This window comes from Sturnira hondurensis, unplaced genomic scaffold (assembly GCF_014824575.4).
Source record: "Sturnira hondurensis isolate 20B ecotype Veracruz unplaced genomic scaffold, ASM1482457v3 Scaffold0013515, whole genome shotgun sequence".
Lineage (NCBI taxonomy): Eukaryota > Metazoa > Chordata > Mammalia > Chiroptera > Phyllostomidae > Sturnira > Sturnira hondurensis.
The window spans coordinates 4704706-4729138 of record NW_028086146.1 but is presented as its reverse complement, the minus strand read 5'-3'; positions in this window follow the sequence as shown (position 1 = coordinate 4729138).

Here is a 24433-nt window from a genome sequence, read left to right as displayed (position 1 = left end):
GATGGAGATGCTTGGCAAGTGGCACTACATAGATAGTGATAAATTAATGGCCACTAATGTATCAGAAGCAATGCTCTCATGGTACTAAGTTGTATGGAGGCCTGACAGCAAGAGTCCTGCAGGCAGAACCCCTCAGCTTCCGGATCCCAGCATCCTGCTACTGCAGCCTCTCCACTAGCCTCAGCAGTACCCAAAGGGGCGAATACTGGACCTGCTCCCAATGACACAGGTCCTCAACTTCTGGAACAGATGAAACCACCTGTGAGATACTGACTGCCTCTTCCTCCTAAAACCACCAACCAGGCCACCACACCTGCAGGTGCCGAATCAACAGATACGAAGTGGGAACCAGGCTCTCTGATGCCGCTGTAGATTAAGAATCGTTGACCTAATAGTTCAAATACTCTGTTAGAGCTATGATACCTAGGAAATATCTCCAGTTCTGACTTAGTAACTGAAAGGCCTACTAGGTAAATATTTATCCAACAAATTCTCTTTTCCTTTTTCATTTTAGAATCATCAAACATGGTGTCTATCAGATAAACTTCTAGACTCAGTGTTTGGATGTGGATATGTAAAAAGAGGAACTATTGACAGGTATTCTTGAGAAGCAAAAAATGAGTAGGAAGTATTGTCACTACAAAGAGAAAGTACCCACTGGCCAACTGGATCCTTGAATCAGACAGCAGCAGCGATCAGAGGCAAAATGGCAAATAGGTTTCAGCTCCTGCACCAGCTGAGAAGGCTGGATCGCAGCTGCCAGGGATTCTGAGGCTGGGCAGGGAAGAACGGAGTGGTCACTTAGTGATGTCTATCATGGATGTGCAGATGAAACAACATCCTTCATACGAGAGTTAAGTGGGAGAATATCAGTTAGAGAAAGGCATCCTGCCAGGTCTACAAAAGAACTGAAATCACAAGAAACATTAAAATTGATATTGAGCCGGTAAAAATCCTGCTTATTCTCTAGTTAACAGCAGGAGTACACAGACGGAGATCCCAATAGAAAGCCCATATACTGCTAATATTTAAAAGGAAGGATACATTTAATTATCAGGGGTTTATCTACCAAATCACAGTTAATGAAGCTACATTTTAATGTAATCCCACAGCTGGGTCAAAGCCATCAACAATCTGCTAATTATCACATTGTCAGCGTGCTGACAATGCTGTGTAAGTGCTGGCTACTGTTTCTGCTCTGAGCTTTCCGCTCCTTCCTCTGATGTGTTTTGAGCCTGGTAGTGTGACATTATTTACTCATGGGGTTTTTTTTGTCTTTTTTCCTAAGGCTTATTGTTGGTTTGTTTTAATATCCTCTTGATGTGCTTACTTGTTGGTCAGTTAGATAAGCAAATCCCAAGGCTGAGAATATGTGAGAAAAAATGCCATCACCTGCCAACAAACTGATTTTTAAAAATATTTAGACAGCGAGAAACACAACCAAACCACTTTTAGGATATCTTTCTCTTCCCTAGAATACAACTCTTAAAACTCTTTTCAAATTTTCTCTTATCTTTATGGAACTATTTATCATATCTAATTTTTAGATATTATAATATTCTATATTATGCATAGTTATTGTTTTCTATATCATGTAACTATCACACATGTGGCTTTTAAAATATTGCAATATCTTACATTGCACAAACCTTTTCTGCATTATGTTAGGTAAACTTCCACATGAAAAGATTTTTTGATTCCAAAGAGATGATAAAGAACATCCCACATAAGATATGTACTCACACAAATGTTTCCTGATTATGTTATGGAATAATAGATACATTAAATTGAGAGCTGGGAGAAATCACTTTACTCAAGTGATTTTCAAACATATTTTAGTTTCATAACTCTTTCTACCAAAAAAAATTCTAGAGGATCCCAATGAGAAACAGTTCAGTTCTGAGCCACCTGACCTGGCTGAAATGAGAACAGGGACCCTGTGCTTTTCAGCTTCACTTCACCCAGCGCAGCCCAGCCCAGTGGTCCTTAAATCATTGAAACTGAGGAAAAGGGGGCACTATGTGGTGCAGGGTTTGTTTGCTGAGCATTTCAACACCAGACTGCAAACACTTTATCATAGTTCTCTGGGGTAACCCCTTTATGGGAGGCCTCCAAAGCAGGGATTTTTAATATTTTATACACCAACCACTGGTAGAACATGAGGATCCACCAGGAGAGACTTTGAACATGCCCTTCCTTTTATTTTTTTAAATAATTTATAAGTTTATACCTGTAATCATGTAAATTACTGAGAATGATGTTATTAGAGAATGCCCACAGGATTTAACAGAGGGTCATGGGTGCCTATTCCCACATCAACCTCAGCACCTGTTTCCCTATCTTGTTTTGACTATAAGACATTCAGAAATTCCTGACTCATTCAGGTAGGGAGCTGCAAAGGGTAATTTTTAAAACTTTTTCATTGAGAGAGCATGTGTATTCAGTGAGCCACACATGTGTTAAGCGTACCTTCACATGATTTCTGATAACTGTGTGTGCCCATGCAACCAACGCCCAGTCAGGCAGGGTACAGACACCTTCTGTTTGGCCGACTTTGGGGTGAGGGATAAGTGTTCTCCACACTCTACAGGCAAACCAGTTTGCAGTGAGACAGAAAGTCTTCCCAAGAGGCTCATGTAAGAGCTATGATCCAGGCAGGACCTGAAACCCATCTGAACAGTAGCCCAGAAAGTTAAAGAAACACTCCTGATTCCCAGTCACGGGTGCCCTGGGGAGCCCTACCCCGCCACTCTCAGAACTGGGCATCATCCTTGGAGCTGGAACGCCAAGAACACAGTGGACATCTCAGCTAGAAAGATGCACGGTGACTTTTTTTACTTAGTGGAGCAGGTCTAGCCAGGGAGAAGTGGCTGGAGCTCCTTTTCCCAACGTGTGCTCTCACTGGGTCAATAGCCAGACTGTTATGAGAGCGTAACCCAAGCCGGGTAGTGTGTGTAGGATCTGTGGCTTTACTGTGTCCCTGCTATGTTAATTAGTATTAGGAGCATGATGGATTGGCAACACGTGTGCGCTCTGAGTCTTCAACCAGCCCTGAGAGTTTAGCACTCCATTAGTTACACATCACAGAAACCCAGGGGATGTTTACTCAAAGAGAGGATCACTTACAAGAGGGAAACATGCTAATTCATTCCTGATACCTTCTGGGGAGAGGGATACCCCATTCCTCGTGAGGAGTAACTGGCCGTCCAAGACAGAGCTGGAATGAGAGGCTGGCAGGAAACTACAGAAAGCCCTGGCCCCCCTGGTCTGGGAACCCTGAAATCTCAAATCCTCAGTTGTTCCTACTCGAATCCCTCTGACACAGAGGTTCAGAGAGGGCTCCTTGTTGACATTTTAATTCATTATCCTGTTGCAGGGGCATGGAGTTGCAGATACATGGAACCCTCGACCCCACCTCTCCCACACCCTGGCCAAGGCACAGAGCAGGGAACTTCCACGCTGCCCTCCTCCCCACCAAGCTGTCCACCAGCTGCTGCCTCTCAGGCCCGGGCCAGCTGTACGCACCCCACCTCGCCCCAGTGGGTGTCAAACGTGCCCAGAAAGGATGTCTAAAATCCTGGAGCTCCTCCAACACAAGTAACTATTCCTGGCCTTTTTCTTTAACTAAAGAATTGAAAGATAAATTCCAAGTTCTCTTTCTCACTCTAAGGTTCTAGAGTTTTAATGTTGACAAATTGAGTGTGTAGGCATGAGAAACTATGGGTGTGTCTAGAATATTAATGAATCCATGAACGGTGTTTGCTTCCAATTAGCCTGTACAATTGGTATGCAATATCATTAAGAATACATAGTGATCGAGAATACATTTAGGCAGTAGTGTGCCAGTATAAATGTGTAACAACTGGCTGAAGTGGGAGGAGGCAGGGACCCCTAATTTGTAGTGCCTGATAGTTTCTATGGTGTAAATATTCCCACCATGGCCAATTTCAAGTCACCAACCTGACATCACTGAACACAGATTTGGCAAGAGCAGATGTTCACAATTGGTTCTCACGAGCCGGTAGGAACAGGCTCCAGCACATGGTTACCAGCTGGATAACAACATTTGAATAAAAATCTCTCTGCTCCTCATCATCTGTAAAGTACCTCCCCTTCCTCTCCCCTGTTACCATCCACACACCCCGGTGTGGTGGTGAAGATCTGGGGCCCTCAGCCAGCATATCTGGTTCAACCCCTAGCTCTGACGCTGTGAAACTTTGGGTGTGTTCCTTCATGTCTTTCCTCATACACGAAGTTGAGACTTGTTAGAATAGGTTCTACTGCATAGGGATGCTGTGTGGATTACATGACTTACTTAAATAGCACACCATGAACAGTGATACCCAGACTTCGGCGTGCTCCAGGCTCACCGCAACAGCTTGCTAAAACAAAGATGGCTGGGACTTGCCCCCAAAGATTCTGATTCAGTAGGTCTCGGTTGGGTCCTGGGAATGTACAGTTCTCACAAGTTTCCAAGAAGAGCCTGTATTTGCATTTCTAACATTTTCCCAGGCAATGATGATACGGTGGGTCCAGAGCCCACACTTGGCGAATCCCCACCCCTAAAGGTCTCAGTATGGTCCCAAGAATCCATTACACGCTGGCTGTTACATTGTCAATTCCGAGAGGCCAGAGCCATTACCTCTAAATAAAGACCATGTCATGAAGACACTCAGGGCCCTTCCCAAATGGCAATCCTGTCCCAGAAGGACTTGTCAGGATCTAGAGAAACCCCAGCTGCCCTCAAACAAGCACTAGCAAGGAGAGCATTCATCCATCCCCTGCTGTTCTCTCCATCAGTCAGTCAACAAGTCAGCCCCACCTGAGTGTCTACTGTGGCCAGCTCCAAGGACTGAAGATCAGGTAGAGCAAAAAGGCACCAGCCAAAAGGAGACATCCCTGAGGCTGGCTATACTTCCATCAGGCAAGTTTGCCTATCTGCTTGTTTTCTGATAGTGGGTCACATGTAATCCTGCACAGCACTAATATTCATTGGTGTCAACAGGGCTGATAGGGACCACTCTTAGCACCAGGCATGAATGAATCTCAAGTGAAGCACAGAATTCATTTTCTGTGTCACTAATTACTCATAAATCTCCCATTTGGAGTTGTACAGTATATTTCAACAGCTCAATATTAAGTAAATTCTTAGATTTACCCCTCATTACAATTACTAATTGCTCTAAGCCCACTGTGTTCACTGCATAACCATCACGGAAATTCCAAATGGGTAAATCTTAATGGCTTTTTAGATCAATTAAGTTAATATATCAAGTCATTGCTTTTTGCTATAATATATCACAAAGGCACATGCTGTGGTCAGGCCACAGAGCAATGGTAGCTTATGTGTAAATAACACAAGGGAAAGTAGGCCTCACCCACCAAGAAGCAGGATGTTTATATCCCCCTCATTCCCACGCGAACTGCCTGGACAGTAGTTCCCAGCCGCTGGGGAGTGGTACACATGCTGTTTGATTACGTAACAGCCAGCGCCCTCCTGGCCACCACGGGAAACAGAGCAGGTGCTGAAAACCCAGATGGGAAACCCGGGAGTCAGGCCCTTTCAACCTCACCTTTGAAAGCCTCCGTATTCCAATTTTCGGATATACCCAGGAGACAGCTGGCCTAACATTTCCACCTTCTTCAATGGCTAATTTCCTTCTCTCCCATGTAATACAGTTGCACACCAGGGCCAATATCAACATTCCCTCTGTACACAGATCTCCCCCAACCTCAGCCCAAAAAGCCAGCTTTGCTGAGCCAAGAAACACTGACACCACCCTTCCTTTTTTCACAGTTTTCACTTAGAAGGTAGTTGTTTCCTCCAAACACATTTCACTGGACAATCCCCCTTTCCCCTCCAACACCCGGGTTGTCTGCCTTTCTCCCCTCCTGCCACCTTCATGGGCTTCACAAAGGGTCAAGGGAGAAAAATGAGTTTTCTGCCTGTTTGTTCCTGTTCTCATAAAATAAAGGCACAATTCCAAAGTGTCAAAACTATATTATACCCTTCCAACTGTGTGTAAATAATCTGACTCAAAATTTCCAAAATTAAATATGGAATGAAGTATAAACTAGCCAGCAACACAAAACTAAAGAAAATTTCCTACCTTAGGTATTAGGTGCTTCTTTTTTCCTCTGTTACCAGTGTTCATTCACATTTTTATGGCTTATTAAACAAAGAAATCAAAAAAAGGTCAATAGATTTGACTACTTGAACCATCAACTAATAGAAGGAAAAGGAATGAAGCGAGGGAGGGAGGAAGGGAAGAGAGAGAGAAAGAAAGAAAGAAACAAACAAACAAACATAGAAGGAGGGGAAAAAAGAAAAGAAACAATAATAGAGTAGGGAAAACATTTGTAGCAAATAAGATAAAAGGGTTAATACCTTAATTAGATAATAATGCTATCTAATTGATAATAAAAAACAGGAATGAACAGAATTCACAAAATCTTAACTACAACTAGTAATCAAATTCAGAAAAATAGCCTCACTGGAGATCAAAGAATGAAAAATGAAAATACCAAGATACCATTATTCTCCTAATAAATTAGCAAAAAAAGAATTTTATGTTAACACTCAGTGCAGTGAGAGTAGTGTGAAAATGGCACCCAAACATTGCTGTGAGCATTTGAAATTGCTATAATTCTTGTGCAAAGAAGTTTGGAAATACATATCAAATGCCATAAAAAGGTTGATACCCATTGACCCAGAAATAGCACTTCTAAAAGAGAAAAAAATACAAAGATAAAGCTATATATACAAATATATTCAAGAGAACACTGTTTATATATATATATATATAATATATATTTTATTTATTTATTTATTTATTTATTTTTTAGAGAGAGGGGAAGGCAAGGAGAAAGAGTGAGAGAGAAACATCAGTGTGTAGTTGCCTCTCATGTGTTCCCTACTGGGGACCTGGCCTGCAACCCAGGCATGTGCCCCGACTGGGAATCGAACCTCGATCCTTCATTTTGCAGGCCTGCACTCAATCCACTGAACTACACCAGCCAGGGCTGTTTATATATTTTTTAAAAAACAGAATCAACCTGAGGTCTTCTTGTCAGATGGCAGCATAGTTCAACACAGCTTGCCTCCTTGTACAAGCACATTAAATTACAGCTAAAATATAGAATAACCACCTCTCAGAACCATCAGAAATCAAGGTGAATGGAAGTGTGATACTATGGAATAAAAAAACCCCATCCATCTAGACTAGTAGAAGGGGCAGAGATGTGGAACAAGCTGATCCCACATTCTCATGGGACAGATAAAAATTTGGAAGGGATGTCTTTGGGAGCAAGGGGTCCCAGCCCCACACCAGGCCCCCTAGCACAGGATTCCAGTGCCAGGTGGATAACTCCCATAACTTCTGGCTGCAGAAACTAGTGGGGATAAGTCAGTGGAAGAAGTTACTGGAGTCTCAAGCAGTTCCTCTTAAATAACCCGCACATGGACTTACTCAGACTCACTCCCTCTGAGCTCCAGCACCAGGGTAATAGTTTGAAAGGTACCAGTGGCATACAGGGAGGCACTGAAGTGTCTGACATCAAGGCAAGAGCTGGGGGACAGCTTTCTCCTAGACAGAAAGACGGGCAAAAGCCACTGTCCCTTTTCTGAACCCTCCTCCTCTACAGAGCTATAGAACCAGCAAGAGGGTGCCATATTTGAGACTCCATCAATCTGGCTAACACTGTTTGCCCCTCCCTGGTGATTACCTGAGGCTCTATCCCACACAACTTATGTGCCCACCCAAGCTGTTAACCATAACTTTTCCATATAAATGTCTGGCTTTGGCTCAGGCTTCACAACTTCTTAAATCTTCTCAAACAAGCAATAGCCCACCTCAGTGAGCCCCCAGACCCCCTACCTCTTGATAAGTGGCCCCAGGCCTGGCACTAGCAGCAGCCATCCTAGACTCATAGTTTGGCTTGTCCTAGGGCTCTCTAAGCCCAGCAAAAGTACCAGCCATCTCAGATGTCTTTATAGCTAAGTCAGGGTAGCCCAAGGCAGAACACAGGTGGGGGCTGACCTTGGCCTGCACCACCCAGGAAACCCCAGGGCTTGCACACTCAGTGGACAGCTACAGACCATGTCAGAGGACAACTACCCTGCCCCTGCACAGCTGATCCTCCACAAAGGGAGAAGGTTAGTAGTCAGTCGTCACAACCAGTCCTTGCAACTGACTGGCCTGGCTAAAACCCTCCCATTGACCTGCTAACAGCAACCAAGGCTCAACTAAAAGAGGAGGGTGTACTCACCCCAAACAGAGGGTGCACCTTGAGTACCCAGCTTGGGTGATAGGGGAGGCTGTGGCCCTGGACCCTATAGGACATCTACTATATTAGAACATGCTGCCAAGACAGGGAGTCATAACAGCTCTACCTAATACATAGAAACAAACACAAGGAGGCCACCAAAATAAGGAGACAAAGAAACATGGCCAAAATGAAAAGACAGATCAAAACTCCAGAAAAAGAACAAAAGGGAGATAAGCAATCTATCAAATGCAGAGCTCAAAACAGTGGTTATAACAATCCTCAAGGAACTGAGTGAGGACTAAACAACATAAAAGAGATCCAATCAGCAATGAAAGATACACTAATTGAAATAAAGAACAATGTACAGGGAAACAACAGCAGATTGGATGACGATGAGAATCAAATCAATGATTTGGAACATGAGGAAGCAAAAGCAACCAATCAGAACAAGTAAAAAGAATCCAAGAAAATGAGGATATTGTATAAGCAACCTCTGGGACAACTTCAAGAGGTCCAACATTCACATCATAGGGATGTCAGAAGGAGAAGAGAAAGAGCAAGAAATTAGAAATCTATTTGGTAAAATAATGAAAGGCAAATTCCCTAATTTGGTGAAGGAAATAGACATGCAAGTCCAGGAAACATAGAGAGTCCCAAACAAGACAGATGGAAAGAAGCCCACTCCAAGACACCTTGTCATTAAAATGCCAAAGGTTAAAGATAAAGAGAGAATCTTAAAAGCAGCCAGAGAAAAGAAGTTAGTGACCTATAGGGGAGTTCCCATAAGACTGTCAGCTGGTTTTGGGAAAGAAACTTTGCAGGCTAGAAGGGATTGGCAAGGAATATTCAAAGTCATGAAAAGCAGGGACCTATAGCCAAGATTTCTCTACCCAGCAAGGATATCATTTAAAATCAAAGGGCAGATAAAGAGCTTCCCAGACAAGAAAAAATTAAAGTTCATCATCACCAAACCATTAGCATATGAAATGTTAAAGTGACTTATTTAAAAAAAGAGGAAGATCAGTCCTGGCTGGTGTGGCTCAGTGGACTGAGTGCAGGGGTACAAACCAAAAGGTCACCAGTTCAATTCCCAGTCAGGGCACCTACCTGGGCTGTGAGTCAGGTCTCCAGCTGGAGGCATGGAAGATGCAACTGATCAATGTTTCTCTCACACATCAATGTTTCTTTCCCTCTTTTTCTCTCTCCCTTCCCCCTCTCTAGAAACTAAATAAATAAACACTTTTAAAATATTTCTTAAAAAGATTAAAACTATGAACAATAAAATGGCAATAAATACATATCTATCAACAAACTAATCTAAAACAAACTAATCTATAAAACAAACTGATCTAAAAACCAATTAATCAAACAAGGAAAACAGGGACAGAATCATGGATACAGAGTACGCTTTGATGGTTGCCAGATGGGAGGGGTTGTGGAGGAATAGGCAAAGAGGTGAGGGATTAAGAAGGGCAGATAGGTAGTTACAGACTAGCCATGGGCATGTAAAGTGCAGTAGAGGAAATGGAGCGGCCAAAGAACTTATACACACAACCCATGGACATGCACAATGACGTGGAGTTTGCCTGAGGGGGGGGGGCGCTGTGTGAAGGGGGGCCAAGGGGAAGCAATTGAGACAACTGCAATAGNATAAATACATATCTATCAACAAACTAATCTAAAACAAACTAATCTATAAAACAAACTGATCTAAAAACCAATTAATCAAACAAGGAAAACAGGGACAGAATCATGGATACAGAGTACGCTTTGATGGTTGCCAGATGGGAGGGGTTGTGGAGGAATAGGCAAAGAGGTGAGGGATTAAGAAGGGCAGATAGGTAGTTACAGACTAGCCATGGGCATGTAAAGTGCAGTATAGGAAATGGAGCGGCCAAAGAACTTATACACACAACCCATGGACATGCACAATGACGTGGAGTTTGCCTGAGGGAGTGGGGGGCGCTGTGTGAAGGGGGGCCAAGGGGAAGCAATTGAGACAACTGTAATAGCATAACCAATAAAATTGGAAAAAAATCAACCTCAAAGCCCAACAATAGGGAATAGTTCAATAAACTATGGTACACTCAGCCATTTGTTTATTCAAATAGTATTCTTAATTACTCTCTCTGTGCCAGTCATTCCTGCCCCTCTGTCAAATCTCAGGACAATCAATAACAGATGAGTAAGACCGAATACAAATTTAGATGACTTCTCCTTAAGTCAAGAAATATCAGCCTTCAGTAGACCACTGACAGATATGTATCACTCCCAAATCATTAGGGAATAAAATGCCCAGGGTACTGTTAGGATGGCTATCATCAGAAACACACGAGGTAATGTGTGTGGGCAAGGGGGTAGAAATGGGGCACTTTGTGCACTGTTATTGAGAATACCACTGGTGCAGCCACTATGGAAAACAGTAAAGAGGTTCCTCAAAAATTTAAAAACAGAACTACCATATGATCCAGCAATCCCACTCCTGGGTGTATATCCGAAGGAAACGAAAATGGGGTCTGCAAGAGGGCTGCGCTCTCCAACGTACACTGCCGCAGTGCTCACTACAGCCAAGACAGGGACGCAACCTCGTTGTCCATCAATAGGTGAGTGGGTAAGATGTGATGATGTATTTATGTTTATGTTTATATTTATACTTATATAATAGAATATTATTTAGCAGTGAGAAATAAGGAAATCCTGCCATTTTCGACAACACGGATGAAACAAGAGTATTTTGCTAAGTGAGATAAGTCAGATAGAGAAAGACAAATACTGTATGATCTCACTTACATGCGGAATCTCCAACAGCCAGAATCATAGAAACAGGGTCACTGGGAACGGGGGGGGGGGGAGCGGGAAATGGGGAAGATGTTGCTCAAAGAGAACAAACTTCCAGTTATAAGATGAATAAGTTCTGTTGATCTAATGCACAGAGTTGTGATTACTGTTAATAAAGCTGTATTTATATTTGCAAGTTGTTAAGAAAGTAGACCTTAAATGTTCTCCCCACAGAAAAGAAATGGTAACTACTGACATGGAGGTTTAGCGCACCCCATATTGGAAATCATTTCACAAGCTTTTACAATATGTAAGTATATTAAATCCACACACTGTCCCCCTTAAACACAATGATATATGTTACTTACAACTCATTAGAGATAGAAAAATACAAATAAAGTGAAATAATTTTAAATAAAATGCCTTGATAGCATTTTATTAAAAAGTAAATAACTATCTAATTAATAGTTATTAATTAAATAGAGCCCCACTGAACTATTTACAGACCCTGGATGTGAACCTTGGGAAAATCACAAGAGACAGCTGTGCCAAGGGTTCCTAGGAGCCCAGAATTCATCGCCCACTGTTTTAAGGAGTTGACCTTATGTGTGCTGGAGCCCCCAGGCCCGAGCAAGCACTTGCCTTCCAAGAGCCTGGGTCCTGGAGGCAGCAGAGATAACAGGCAGAAGCAGGTGAAGCTTTGCTCCCCAGTGGGGTTCCTCTCCTCAAACACGTTACCCTCGCCCTCCTTACGTTCCTGTCATTGCAACCCCAGCTCTGATGGAGACCCCACGGACTGCCCCGGGAGCCAGGGGACACTGAGCATGGCAGAAGGGGAGCAAATGGGCAGCCAAGGGAGCTGACCAGCCTTCAGACCCTGGGCTGCCCAGGTTCACCTGCCCGAAGAGAGTCCGTCGAGCTGCACCGCTTGCCACTCACCTGTGAGGACGGCACCCGTCTCCCAGGCAGAGAGCCGCCCCGGCACAACAGCAGACACCTGCCTCCAGGTATCGATAGGGGTCTCTCCCTCTAGAGGAACCACTTTCCATGCTCCCTAAAACCTAACATTTGTTTCAATAAGGGATAACCCTTTGTTTCGTAATTAGAGATAAGGCTTAAAATTTACACCCTTGGCAGAGATAATAATAATAGCAAATTGAGTTCAGTATTTGCTATGTGCCAGATATGTTGCTAAGTGTTTTACATACAGTAATTCATTTAATTCTCACAACAAACCTGAGAAGTACTATTACTTTCAACCCCACTTTACACATGAGGAGGTTTGAGCATAGAGATATCAAATAATTTCTAAAGTTCACACACCAGTGGGATACTTCTGACTCAATGATCCCACTTCTAGGAATAAATCAATCCACAAGAATGAAACTCTCTATGAACAAATATATTTGTGGTGGCATATGTAACATGGGAAACAGCTGGAAGCATCGTAACAGAGTAGCAAGCAGAGAATAGCTCAGTAAAGGCATTCATTAATCCAGGATTTGGACTCAGGCAGACTGACTGTAATACCTTAACCACCCCACCACATTAGAAAGAGATTCAGACTTCACACTATGGGCAAATGGCAGATCCACAGAATCCTTCCTGAGAGTTTAGAAATGGGAGAGAAGCTAATGCCTGGAAGACCAGGGCCTGTGGAGGTGCTGATTAGTATCAGGGCTCACACGACACAGGCTGCTGACCTGGCGGTTTTGCCTGTAGTTGGGTCTGGGTGCCCTACTCCTTCCCCGAATCAAACTCCCTCTCTCTCCTTCCTCCTCTTCTTCAAAATAAAAAATAAGCAGGTACTCATCTAGGTACTGACCTATTCTTTCAGAGGAACGAATTGTGCTTTTATTCTCCCCCACTGTCTATAATCATGAAAGCTAATCTAAACCAAAATAAAACCTCTCTACCGCTTGGGGTTGGTGAAGGACCTACTAACAGCTTTTGGTCAGGACATTGATCAAAAGCCTCAAGCTGTGCTGACCCAAGAGCCCAGCAGAGTCCCACGGTTCCAGGCTACTGAGCAGTGCTCCTGAAGTGGGCTTCCTCATTTAAAGTGCCTTCAGTCAGCGTGCCAGGGGCCAGGCCAGGGGCCAGAGCTCACACACACACACACACACACCACCTCCCACCCACTGTTCATGGGAGTGCACAAGCACACTCCACCAGGCACACTCAGCATGAACCTCCGGGCACATACATGCACATTCCTTCTCCAGTTTGTCTCCTGTTTGCCTCCTCCGTGATTCTCACTGCTGAGGTGTCTAGGGACACAGGGAAGGCCTTCCTGAGCCGCTGCTCCCCTATGGACTTGGATATTTCCAAATCTTACTTTTGGAAAACCCTTCCCTAATTCCTTCTTTCATTTAATATTCTAGGATGTGAACAAAGTTATTTGGCACAGAAATCAAGGGCTGTCTTGGATTAAGTAGTGTGGACTCTTGGCATTCCCAGTTTTACATTCATGGTTCCAACTCCGTGAACAATCTCGGAGATCAGGACGTGTGGACTTGTGCGATTTATCTGGGGTCCAAAACCGAAGCAGGCTCTCTGCATGGATGGTGTGAGCTCCTTGCTGAGAGTGAACGAGCCTGGCTAAGTGCACAGTGTGGGCATCTCTCCTCAGCTGAGTGGCTCTCTCCTCATAATCTAGAATGTTTTTTATGGAAAAAGGAAGGCTACTGAGACACAGGGTCTCTCAAGAGGTCTTGGAATGTATCTGCAGAATGTCATGGGTCAGCCTCCACTCTGTTGTAAAGAAACCGTGGCATATATCCTTAGCAAGGGTAGGGACAAGGGACTGGTTCTGTGAGCTGTGTTCACAGTGTGGTCTGCATGGATGGGTTGGTAGGTCAGCACATAGATGACGTAGAGTCCCCTGCTTCCCCCGCCCCGACACACACACAAATCAGGAAATTGGTCCTGAGCGGAGGACTCAGAAAAGCAATGGGTCACACCCCTTCCTCTGCAAACTTGTGGGATCAGCAAAAAAAAGGCAACCACACAGAAAAAAAGAAAGTGTAAGCTAACAACAAAGACTAACTGCTTGTCTGAATGGGGAAAAAGTTTCGCAGTAGCTCAAGGTGTGGCATCCCACATGAGTGACTGTCCGGCTCTGCCATTATCAGCCATATATTCTCTCTAAGCCTCAGTTTCCTTATCTGAAATGGGGATAATAAGAGTGTCTTTCTCTTGAGGTTCTTGTGAAGATTCAGCGAGAAGGTCTGTGTGAACCGCTTAGCACAGTGCCTGGCAACTCGTAAGTGCTCGATCAGCATTAGACAGGATATCTGTTCTTCTGCTGTCTGCTAGGGAAGGATGGGAATGAAAAGTTTCCTGACTGCAGGAACTTTGTCCTCCAGGTGCACTTGGCTTCGAGGTTCACTTCCCTGGTTGGATAAATGCCCCTAAGGTCCCCCTCCATGGGGCCAGTGTGGACGTCAGGGACCACCCTCTCCGCCTGTGGCAGAACCAGGACCTACCTACGGGTGTGGGTAACTTCACTCTGTGCTGGAAGAGAATCAGAGAGGCAGAACGGCCTGTCTGGTCAGGCGGCTCACCAATAAAAGCCAGGACGCTGCAGGAGAAAGAGACAAGGGTTCAGAAAGGGGGTGGACCCCCTACTGCGATGGACAAAAACATCTGTTTGTTCCATCCTGCAGATTTGGGGATATTGCGTCTGAGAGCTGTTTTTTCTGACAGCACTAGATGGAATGCTGTTTCTAGGCTCCCACACACTGTCTTTTCAACTCCAAATGTAAACATTTAGCTCCAAGAATAGAAGAAATACAGGGTTGAGGGGTCAAGCAATAACGTGGTGTTTCTTTTCTTTATTTTTTCCCACTGAGGTAAAACTGGCATTTAACATTATATTAGTTTCTACTTGGCGTTTTGTTAAGGCACCCCTGGGTTGGGACTACTCGAGGGCAAGTTTACTCTTAATCAACATCCAATATAGCTTGGAAGGAGTAAAGGTTGTAAAAATTATCTTGGAAGAAAATAATTATAAAACATATATCTAACAAAGGACTTGTAATTAAAATTATAAAGAACTCTTTCAATTCAGTAATGAAAAGGCAAACAATCCAATTTTTTTAAAAAATGGGTAAAAGACCTTTTGAGACAGCATGGATGGACCTGGAGTGTATTATGCTAAGTGAAATAAGCTAGAGAAAGACAAATATCATAAGATTTCACTTATATGTGTAATCTAATGAACGAAATCAACTAGCAAACAACATAGAAAGACTCATAGATGTCAGGGAGGGAGCAGTAGGGGACAGGGTAAAAAAAGTAAAGGGATTAAACCAAAAAAAAACACAAAACCCTCTCAATAGAATGGTGATTACCAAAGGGAAATGGGGGTGAGGAGAGGTAGAGGATGGTAAAGAGGGAATAAAGGGTGATGGAAGGACACTTGACTTGGGGTGGTGAACACACAATACAATATACAGATAATGTACATACAATTGTATACCTGAAATGTATATAATTTTATTGACCAATTTCACCCCAATAAATTTAAAACAATGAGTAAAAGACTATAATTGACACTCCACCAAAAATACACAAAATTCCTAATAAGCACATGACATGATACGAATCATCAGTGAAACACAAATTAAAACCATAATGATCCCTGGCTGGTGTGGCTCAATGGACTGAGTGCCAGCCTGCGAACCAAATGGTCTCCAGTTCAATTCCCAGTCACCGCACATGCCTGGGTTGTGGGCCAGGTCCCCAGTAGGGGGTGCTCGAGAGGCAACCACACACTGATGTTTCTCTCCCTGTCTTTCTCCCTCCCTTTCCCTCTCCCTAAGAATAAATAAGTAAGTAAGTAAATAAATAAATAAATAAATAAATATAAAAAATATTACCACAATGAAACAGTACTATACGCCAGTTAAAATAGCTAAGTTTTTTTTAAATATGACAATACTAATACTGATGATGTGGAGCAACTGGAACTTTCACACATGGCTGGTGAAAATGAAAAACAACACCCCTCCTGTGGAACACATTTGAAAGTTGCTTATAAAGTAAAATTTATACTGGCCATATGACTCAGCAATCACACTCCTGGGTATTTACTCAAGAGAAATGAAAACGTGTATTTGCATAAAACTTTCTACATGAATGCTCACAGCAACCTTATTCATCATAGCCCAACCTGGAAGTAAGACAACTGTCCACCCACAGGTGAACAGATAAACATATCGTGATATGGCGATATTCCTGCCATGGAGAACTCAAAAGGTAAGTCAACGGATATGTATACCAACGTAGCTGAACCTGAAAAACACTGCACTGAGCAAACTAAGTCAGGCACAAAAGACTACATACTGTATGCTTCTACTTACATGACACCCTAGAAAAGACAAATCTGCTGTACAGGGACAGAAAGCAGGACAGCCATCCCATGGGGCTGGCTGGGGTTGCGGGAGACTGGAAAGGGACAGAAGAAAGCCGGAGATTTTCTGTCTCTGTATCTCTTTAGCTGTAGGACTAGGTATCAATATTCCTTATCCAAACCCGTCTTACCAAGTAAGAAAGAGAAAAAGGCTGCTATGGAGAATGTAGTCTAAGACTAGATTTTTCTTCTATTATGCAAGGCGAAATGATAGTAGAGAAAACTCATACACATTTACTCTGTGCCAGGGCCCTTTCTAGACACTTCAGACATTTAATCCTCTCAGGAATCTATGAGGTACGTACTGGTACCCTCGTCACGGTCGGGGACACTGAGGATGCCTCAAGCAGTAAGTGCCCGGCCTTAAGCAGCAGAACTAGACTTTGGGTGCAGGTTGTGTGGCTCCAGGAATCTGCTCCCTTAACTGCTTTGCCTACTGCCTCTCAGAGCGGGTATTTTGGTCCCAGAGACTTTACATTCCCAGAACTAGAGAGATCTCCAAGGTCAGAACCAGGAAGATCTTTTCCGAACTAGGATTAGCTCCAGATGGCAAAAGCGGCGCCTCTCAACAGGAATAAATAGGTTTTCCTGATGAGAATACTTTTTGAAAGGGAGTGGGCAACTCTGTACACTGGCAGTTTTTTTCTGTGGGCAGAATGGATTCTAACAAAATCTGAAAGACCCTCTCCATCCCTCGCCTCCGCTAGAGGGTATAGAAGGGTGTCCGTGGGTAATGGGCAGAGGTGACGCACACCCGAGCCAACATACTGAGTCCCAAACTAGTTAATCCAAGAAAGGGGCATGAAAAAAAACAACCCTGAGAAAAAAACTGGTCCATCAGGTCCCCAGGATAAAGAAAACAGCCCATTGGAGAAAGGTGGTAACTGGCAACTCCTTCGTGTGCACAGGGGATTGAACAGGAAGACAAGAAACTAAAGTCTCAAGACCCCCTTTGCAGGAGCACACTAAGCTTCTCTTTGGCTCATCCCTAAAGGCTGGCTCAGTGGAGGTTAGCCTCGGTGTCACTACTCATACCCAACCAAATCGCTGGACCACGGAAATCTTCCCAAGCAAGCCACCCAGGAGGACGAAGCAGCACCTTCCCAGAGCAAGCTAACAAGCAGGGAACCCCCATTCCTGTAAGTCTCCAGCCACTACTACTCAATCATTCTCAACAGCATCCGCCCCACCAACCTGAGGCGGTGTCCCTGCTCGGAACAACTCTTTTACAGTCTTGGGGTCCTTTTCAGATTGTCTTGCACACACTGGGTTTTTTTTTTTTTAATTTCCCACTGGAATGAAAACTCCATGGAGGCAGGAGTTTAAGTCCCTGCTTAACCTTCTGTCCACCCCCCTCAGCACCTACTAAACATTCATAACGGAGCATGCTCGATAGATGGAAAGCAGGAAGTGAGAGAGGGAGGGAAGGAAGGAAGAAGAAAAGGAAGGAGAGACAGAATGAGAGAATAAATGAATGAACCCATAGTTTCTTAAAATATTAGTAACAGTAACCAGAAGTGCTATGAAGAAGCAAACTTCCCTAGGCCGCCAAGGCCTCAAGCTTCCGGATGTTAAAACCTCCCTGATGGCTTTCTCTCCTAGACACCCTCATGGTGGCTTCTGTGCCCGCACTGTTCCTCTGCTACCTCGCCCAGGACAACAGATAACTCAGGGGACTGTCATCAGTGACTGATATTTTCCAGGTGTCGAATGTAGGATAAATACATTTGCCTTACTAGAAAGTTCAGGAGGGTTTGTTTTTTTAATGGGAAACTATAAAACTCCAAATGGACTTGCTTCTGCTGGGTCCATCCTCCTCCACCATCCTCTTCCCAGTCTGAGTAACAAGGTCCAGATGAACTGGAACGTTAGTTCATTTCTCTCTGGGCTCCGACTTCCTCTGAGAAAGGAAGGTGAGTGACATTTCAAAAGAGTGCTCTGAGATTTATGCTTTTGTATCCATGGAGGTCTTTCAAGAGCCTGGCATTTTCTCATAACCTGTGGAAGCTCCTTTTGTCTGCCTTTGAACCTATTTATTAGCTGGACAATTTTTTAAGTGAATTGAAAAAAGAAATAGTCTGCAACTAGAAATAGAGAGGGGTTAGGAAAAGTAATAAATCATTTAAGGATTTGCAATGATAGGGAATGATCTTGCTTGAAAAAATATATGTGTGTGTGTATTTTTTTCAAGAAAGATAGTTGTATATACATATATACACACACATACACAGGGCCCAGCAGAAGTAAGGTCTGCTTGAGTGTGGTTGATAGGGTAATAACATGGGTGTAATAATTTATAGTTTTAATTTGAACATTTCACCTAAAATGTCATATGGTGTGCTTGAGTGTGATATTGCTATGTTACAGAATTACATGCTTGTGATCTTGTAGTAAAAGATTTTGTAATAAAAAAGGGGTGCTGCTTGTACTGTACTCTGTACACACACACACACACACACATGCATACATATACTTGGGGGGGTGGTGTGTGTGCACATGAAGAGAAAGGCATTTATCCTTTTGGTACACTAAAATAACTTTGCTTTCCCCATACTGTGTAACAGGGAACAGAGATATTCTATTTTCATCTAGTGCAACCAAACCACACGAACCTCTAAACCTACAGTTAAATGAGTGCCTTCGTGAATCACCGTCAAACACACCCTGCCAGGTCCCTGCGATGTGCACAGCATGACGTCCACTCTGTGAAGCACATAAAGAAACATAAGACCCTGGCCTTGCCTGAAGGAGTTTACTGTCTTCATGGAGACCCTCAAACCATGAATATAAAATTTGATCACACCCTTCTCCTACTGAAAACCTTAGAATGGTTTCCCACTAAACCTGGGATAGAAAGTAAAATGTTTAGCACATTTCCCCAAAGCCTTTGAGTTTCATCTCCTTGCTCTCTGTGTGTTCACCCCAGACATACTGGTGCCTTCAATTCTTCAAACGGACCAAGTTCATTGTGACCCCAGGCCCTTAGCACCTGCTGTTTTCTCTTCCTAGAACCTTTTTCCTCCCACTGTTCCCCCTTCAAGTCTGTTGCATACTCAGAGTCCTCCAGAGAAACAAAGCCAATAATATATACATATCCATACATATATCATATATGTATATATGGCTATTCATATATAAAGAGAGAGAGATTTATTACAGAAATTGGCTCCCGCAGTTATGGTGGCTGAGCAGTACTGTAACCTGCAAGATGGCGCACCAGGCAAGCCAGTGAGACAATTCTATTCCTATTGGAAGACCTAAGAATGGAGGACTGATGGTGTAAGCCTCAGTTTGAAAGCCCAAGAGCCATGGGCACCTGGGTCAGAGGACGGGTGAAAATGGACCTCTCAGATCAAGCAGAGAGAGCATGACTTTGCCTATCCTCTGCCTTTTTGTTCTATTCGGGCCTCAAGGGACTGACTGGGTGATGCCCATCTCCCCTGAGGAAGGCCATCTGCTTTACTCAGTTCACCAGTTCAAACACTAATCTCTTCCAGAAACACCTTCACAGATACACCCAGATGCAATGCGTTACCAGCTTTCTGGGCCTCCCTTAAATTATTTAAATTTACACATAAAATTAACCATCCCACTCAGAAAATCTTTCCCCTAATTAATCAAGTTCTTTTGCTACCATATCTTATTGTATCCTCTATTTTTTCTTCCTTTTGTTATCAGCCTGTAGTTTATTTTTATCTGTATTTATATCTATTTTCAGATTTCCCCACTGGAGTATAAAAGCTCCATGGCAGCTGAACTCTTTTGTTCCTTGCTACCTCAAGTACCATGCCTGGCACGTAGTAGGTGTGCAATAAATGTTTGTGGATTAGGTCAATAACTTCACTGGCAGTTTGAGATAAGGCGAGATGATAGATACAGAATAATTCAGTGAAAGGTACATCCACATCTTCTCAACTTGTTACAAATGATTTATCTAAATCTTTTATCATTTCTCCTTTTGCATTCTTTAGAGACAGCAACATGGGATATGGCACGCCCCCTGCCTCCCACCCCCACCCACCCCCACCCTGATCAGCTTACAGCTGAGCCTTCAGGACATCAAAGACCCTTACCCAGAAAGCCCTCCCTCGGGGGGCTCCACAGTCCCTCCCAGGAAAGCTTCCTGGTGCTCCAGCCCAAGCACAGTGTAGGAGGAAGGTGGATGAGGTCCTCCCTAACCGTCAAGAGTTTTGGTGAACCTTCCAGAGGAAAAGCCAAAAGTGATTGCTGAACATGGGACCAGGAAAGAAATGGCAGGAACACAGTTCTTCAAATGCATCGGGCTATCATCCAGATAGCTCTATACACTTCATGCACAGTGTCCAGAATCAAGGATTCTACCCCAAATTTCAGGAGGGTAGTGGTCATTTTGTCTTTATGCTTAAAGACAGAGACTACAGCCCTAACTGAGTAGCTCAGTTGGTTAGAGAACTGCCCCAATATGCCAAGGTTGCAGATTAAATACCTGGTCAGGGCACATACAAGAATCAACCAACGAATGGATAAATAAGTGGGAAAACAAATCTGTTTCTCTCTCCCATCCCCACATTTAGAAATGTCTCTCTAAAATCAACAAATACTTTTTTTAAATGAATAAAGACAGAGACTGCAAATCCTCTCTTTCTAGAAGAGAAACAGATGTGGCATGTTCAGAGTTGCATGGAAAGACCTACAGATTATTGATTAAAGAGCAGGCCTCTTGGCATTGGACACCCAGGAAATCTTCAGGCATCTGGTTGCGTTCATGATGTCGCCTTTGGAGAAAGAAAAGGTCGTTTGGCTTTAACGGCCATAGGGGCAAGAGTCAGCACCCCATGAGAGAATGCACAATGAGAGAATGGGCTTGGAGCTCAGGCTCCAGTAGAAAGAGCAACACTGCAGGTGTTGGAGCAGAGCTGCCTCTGACAGCCAGACCACGTGTTTTCTCCCACCGTACAAAACTGGGGGCTGGTGGGGCAAGTCTCTTCTGCAGAGTAGTAGCCTGACCAAGATCCTCCCCCTATCCTTCCGTGAAATGACATGTATTCCACACCAAACTCTGAACAGTCCTTACTCTGTGCTAAGTCCTGAAGACAACAAGGCTACAATCCTTGTACGAATCTACTCTAGGTCCTGGGAAAGAAATGGGTAAAAACCAACTGCATTGTGAAGGAAATGTCCCAGAAATCAGCAGCCTCTGGGCAAATACAAGGCCATGTGTGATGGAGGGTCTCAGTGGAGGGTCCACTGAGGGGAACATGATGGAGGGACTATTTAAAAGATGTAGGACAAAAACACCATACACAAAAATTAACTCAAAATGGATCAGAGAGCAGAACATAGAGCTAACTATAAAAGCTCTACTATAAAAAAAGTAAAAGCTAAAACTATAAAACTTGTAGGAGGAAAATATGTAATGTTGTTTTTAGCAAAGCCTCCTAAGATATCACACCATACCCAAAGTACAAGCAACAAAAGGGAAAGTAAATAAATTGGGCTTTATCAGCATTAAAACCTTCTGTGCTGCAAACCCAAACCCTTCTCCCAAAATGGGAGAAGTTGCTCTCGAATTGTCTATCTGATAAGAAGCTGGTATCTATAATACATAAAGGACTCTTAAAACTCAGTAATAAAAAGACAACACAATTTAAAAATAGACAAAGGATCCAAATAAACATTTCTCAAAAGATACATAAATGGCTAATAAGCACAGGAAAAAATGCTCAATATCTATCATTAGCCATGAACCAAGTGAAAATCAAAATCACAATGAGATACCACGTCACAACCAGTAAGATGGGTACAATTTTGAAAATACTCACAGAAATAAGTGGAGATGTTTGTCGTCCAGAGCTCAGAGTAAAGACAGGCGGGGGGAGGGGTCTGACATGCAGCCCCACTTTCTCTACCAGGCATCTCCAATACATGACCATGAGGCTCTGAAGCTAAGCAGGGTTTTTGGAGCTGGGGAGACAAAATTGGGGTTTAGGAAAGACCTTATGAAACACCCTGGGTTTTGTTCAGACCCCTCAAAGCCTCCACTCTAGGATTAAGGATGATGGAAATAAGCCAGCTCTCATAAATACTGAAACTGAGCTTCTAATGAGCTCAGATCCAGAGTGGGTGAAGTAATTTATTCCCACCCCATCTTCCTGCCAGACTCAGATGACAGGATTGTGGAAATAAAAACAAACAAACAAACAAACAAACAAACCCAGAGGACTCAACATATAAACCATTAGAATTAATAAATAAATTTATCAAAATATCTGATTAAAAGGCCTAACTACAAAAACCAATTGTATTTCTATATATCAGTAAGAAAATATTGTTAAATGAAATATTTATAACTATATCATTCATAATAGCATTAAAAATAAAATGTCTGGGAATAAATCCATTGCATGCAAGGCCTCTATACAGAAAACTATAAACTATTACTAAACGTAATTAGAGAAGAAAAATAAATGGAAGGGTCCGGTCTAAGTTGCAAGACTCACTACTCTAATGATATCAGTTCCCCCCGACTTGATCTGTAGATTCAGCTTTATTCCCAATGAAAAGCCCAAAAGGCTTTTTTTTCCTCTGAAGAAGTTGACAATCTAAGTCTAAAATTTACAGAAAAATGCAAATGACCAAGAAGAGTCAATAAAATCTTAAAGAGCAATACTAAAGGACTTATATGACTGATTATACAGCTGTAGTAATTAGGACAATGTGATATCGGCAGAGGGGTAGACTGACCAGTGGACCTAACAAAGACCAGAAACAAACCTTCACATGCTCATTTGAACTATGACGAACCGCCGTGCAGGAAGGACGTTCTCTTCTGTAAGTGGTGCTGGGTCAACTGGAAATCCGAATGGGGGAGAAAAACGGACCTTGACCCTTACCTCATCTCAGACACAAAACACCAATTCCAAATGGGTTGCAAATCTAAACGTGAAATGGTAATAGTTGAAACATAGGAGACTATTGTCATCACCTTGGGCTTGATTAAAACGAACAACTCCTGTTATTAATACATTTAATAATAGACTTCACATAAAACGCCTACAACTCCATTAGAAAAAGACCGATAATCCAATTTTCATGGGAAAAATGTAAACAGACAATACATAAAAAGAGACTACCCAAATGGTTAATAAGCATATGAAAAAAACAGGCAACATCACTAGTTGTCAGGGAAATGCACATAAAATGACAGTGAGATAATCACTGAACTCCCACCACAATGGCTAAAATTAAAAAGACTGACAGTACCAACTGCTGGCAAGGATATGGAACATCTGCAACTTTCCCGCATCGCTGGGGGAAGTATAAACTGCTACAACCCTTTGGCAAAATATCCCGAAACTGAGCATATGTATACTTTCCCTGAGCAACTCCACGTCTACAAATATACATAATAGATAAATGTACACATGTTCACCAAAAGATGGGTAATAGTGTCACAGAAGCACCATTCATAGTAGCTGAAGGACAGAAATAGCTCAAATGTCCATTATCAGTAGAACGAATAAAACCATGATACATTCACACACAGGAAAAGTACGCAAAAAATGAAAAGAAACCACAACCACATGCAAAAATATAGGGGATGCAATGTTGAGAGAAAGGAGCCAGTCCAAAAGAGGACACACTGTAATACTCCCATATTTACAAAGTTCAAAAAAGGCAAAACGAGCCTGGTGTTAGAAATCAGATTTAGGGTCACCTTGATTGATAAGGGAGCCCCGACTGCGGTGGCCGTGAGGCACTGGCAGAGCTGTGAGGCGCCACCCGGCCTGACAGCGCGGACGTATTCACCCCGGGAGAATCCATCTGCTGCACAGAGATCTGCGCGATTTTCTGTACGTGTTCAACTCAAAATCTCTTTTTTTAATTATTGTTGCTAATCTAAGTTTTACTGGTTTTGCTTGTACTTTCTCGAATAAGAACTACAAGGATGTGAAGATAATACCCAGTCATGTTAGTACATATTTAAATGGT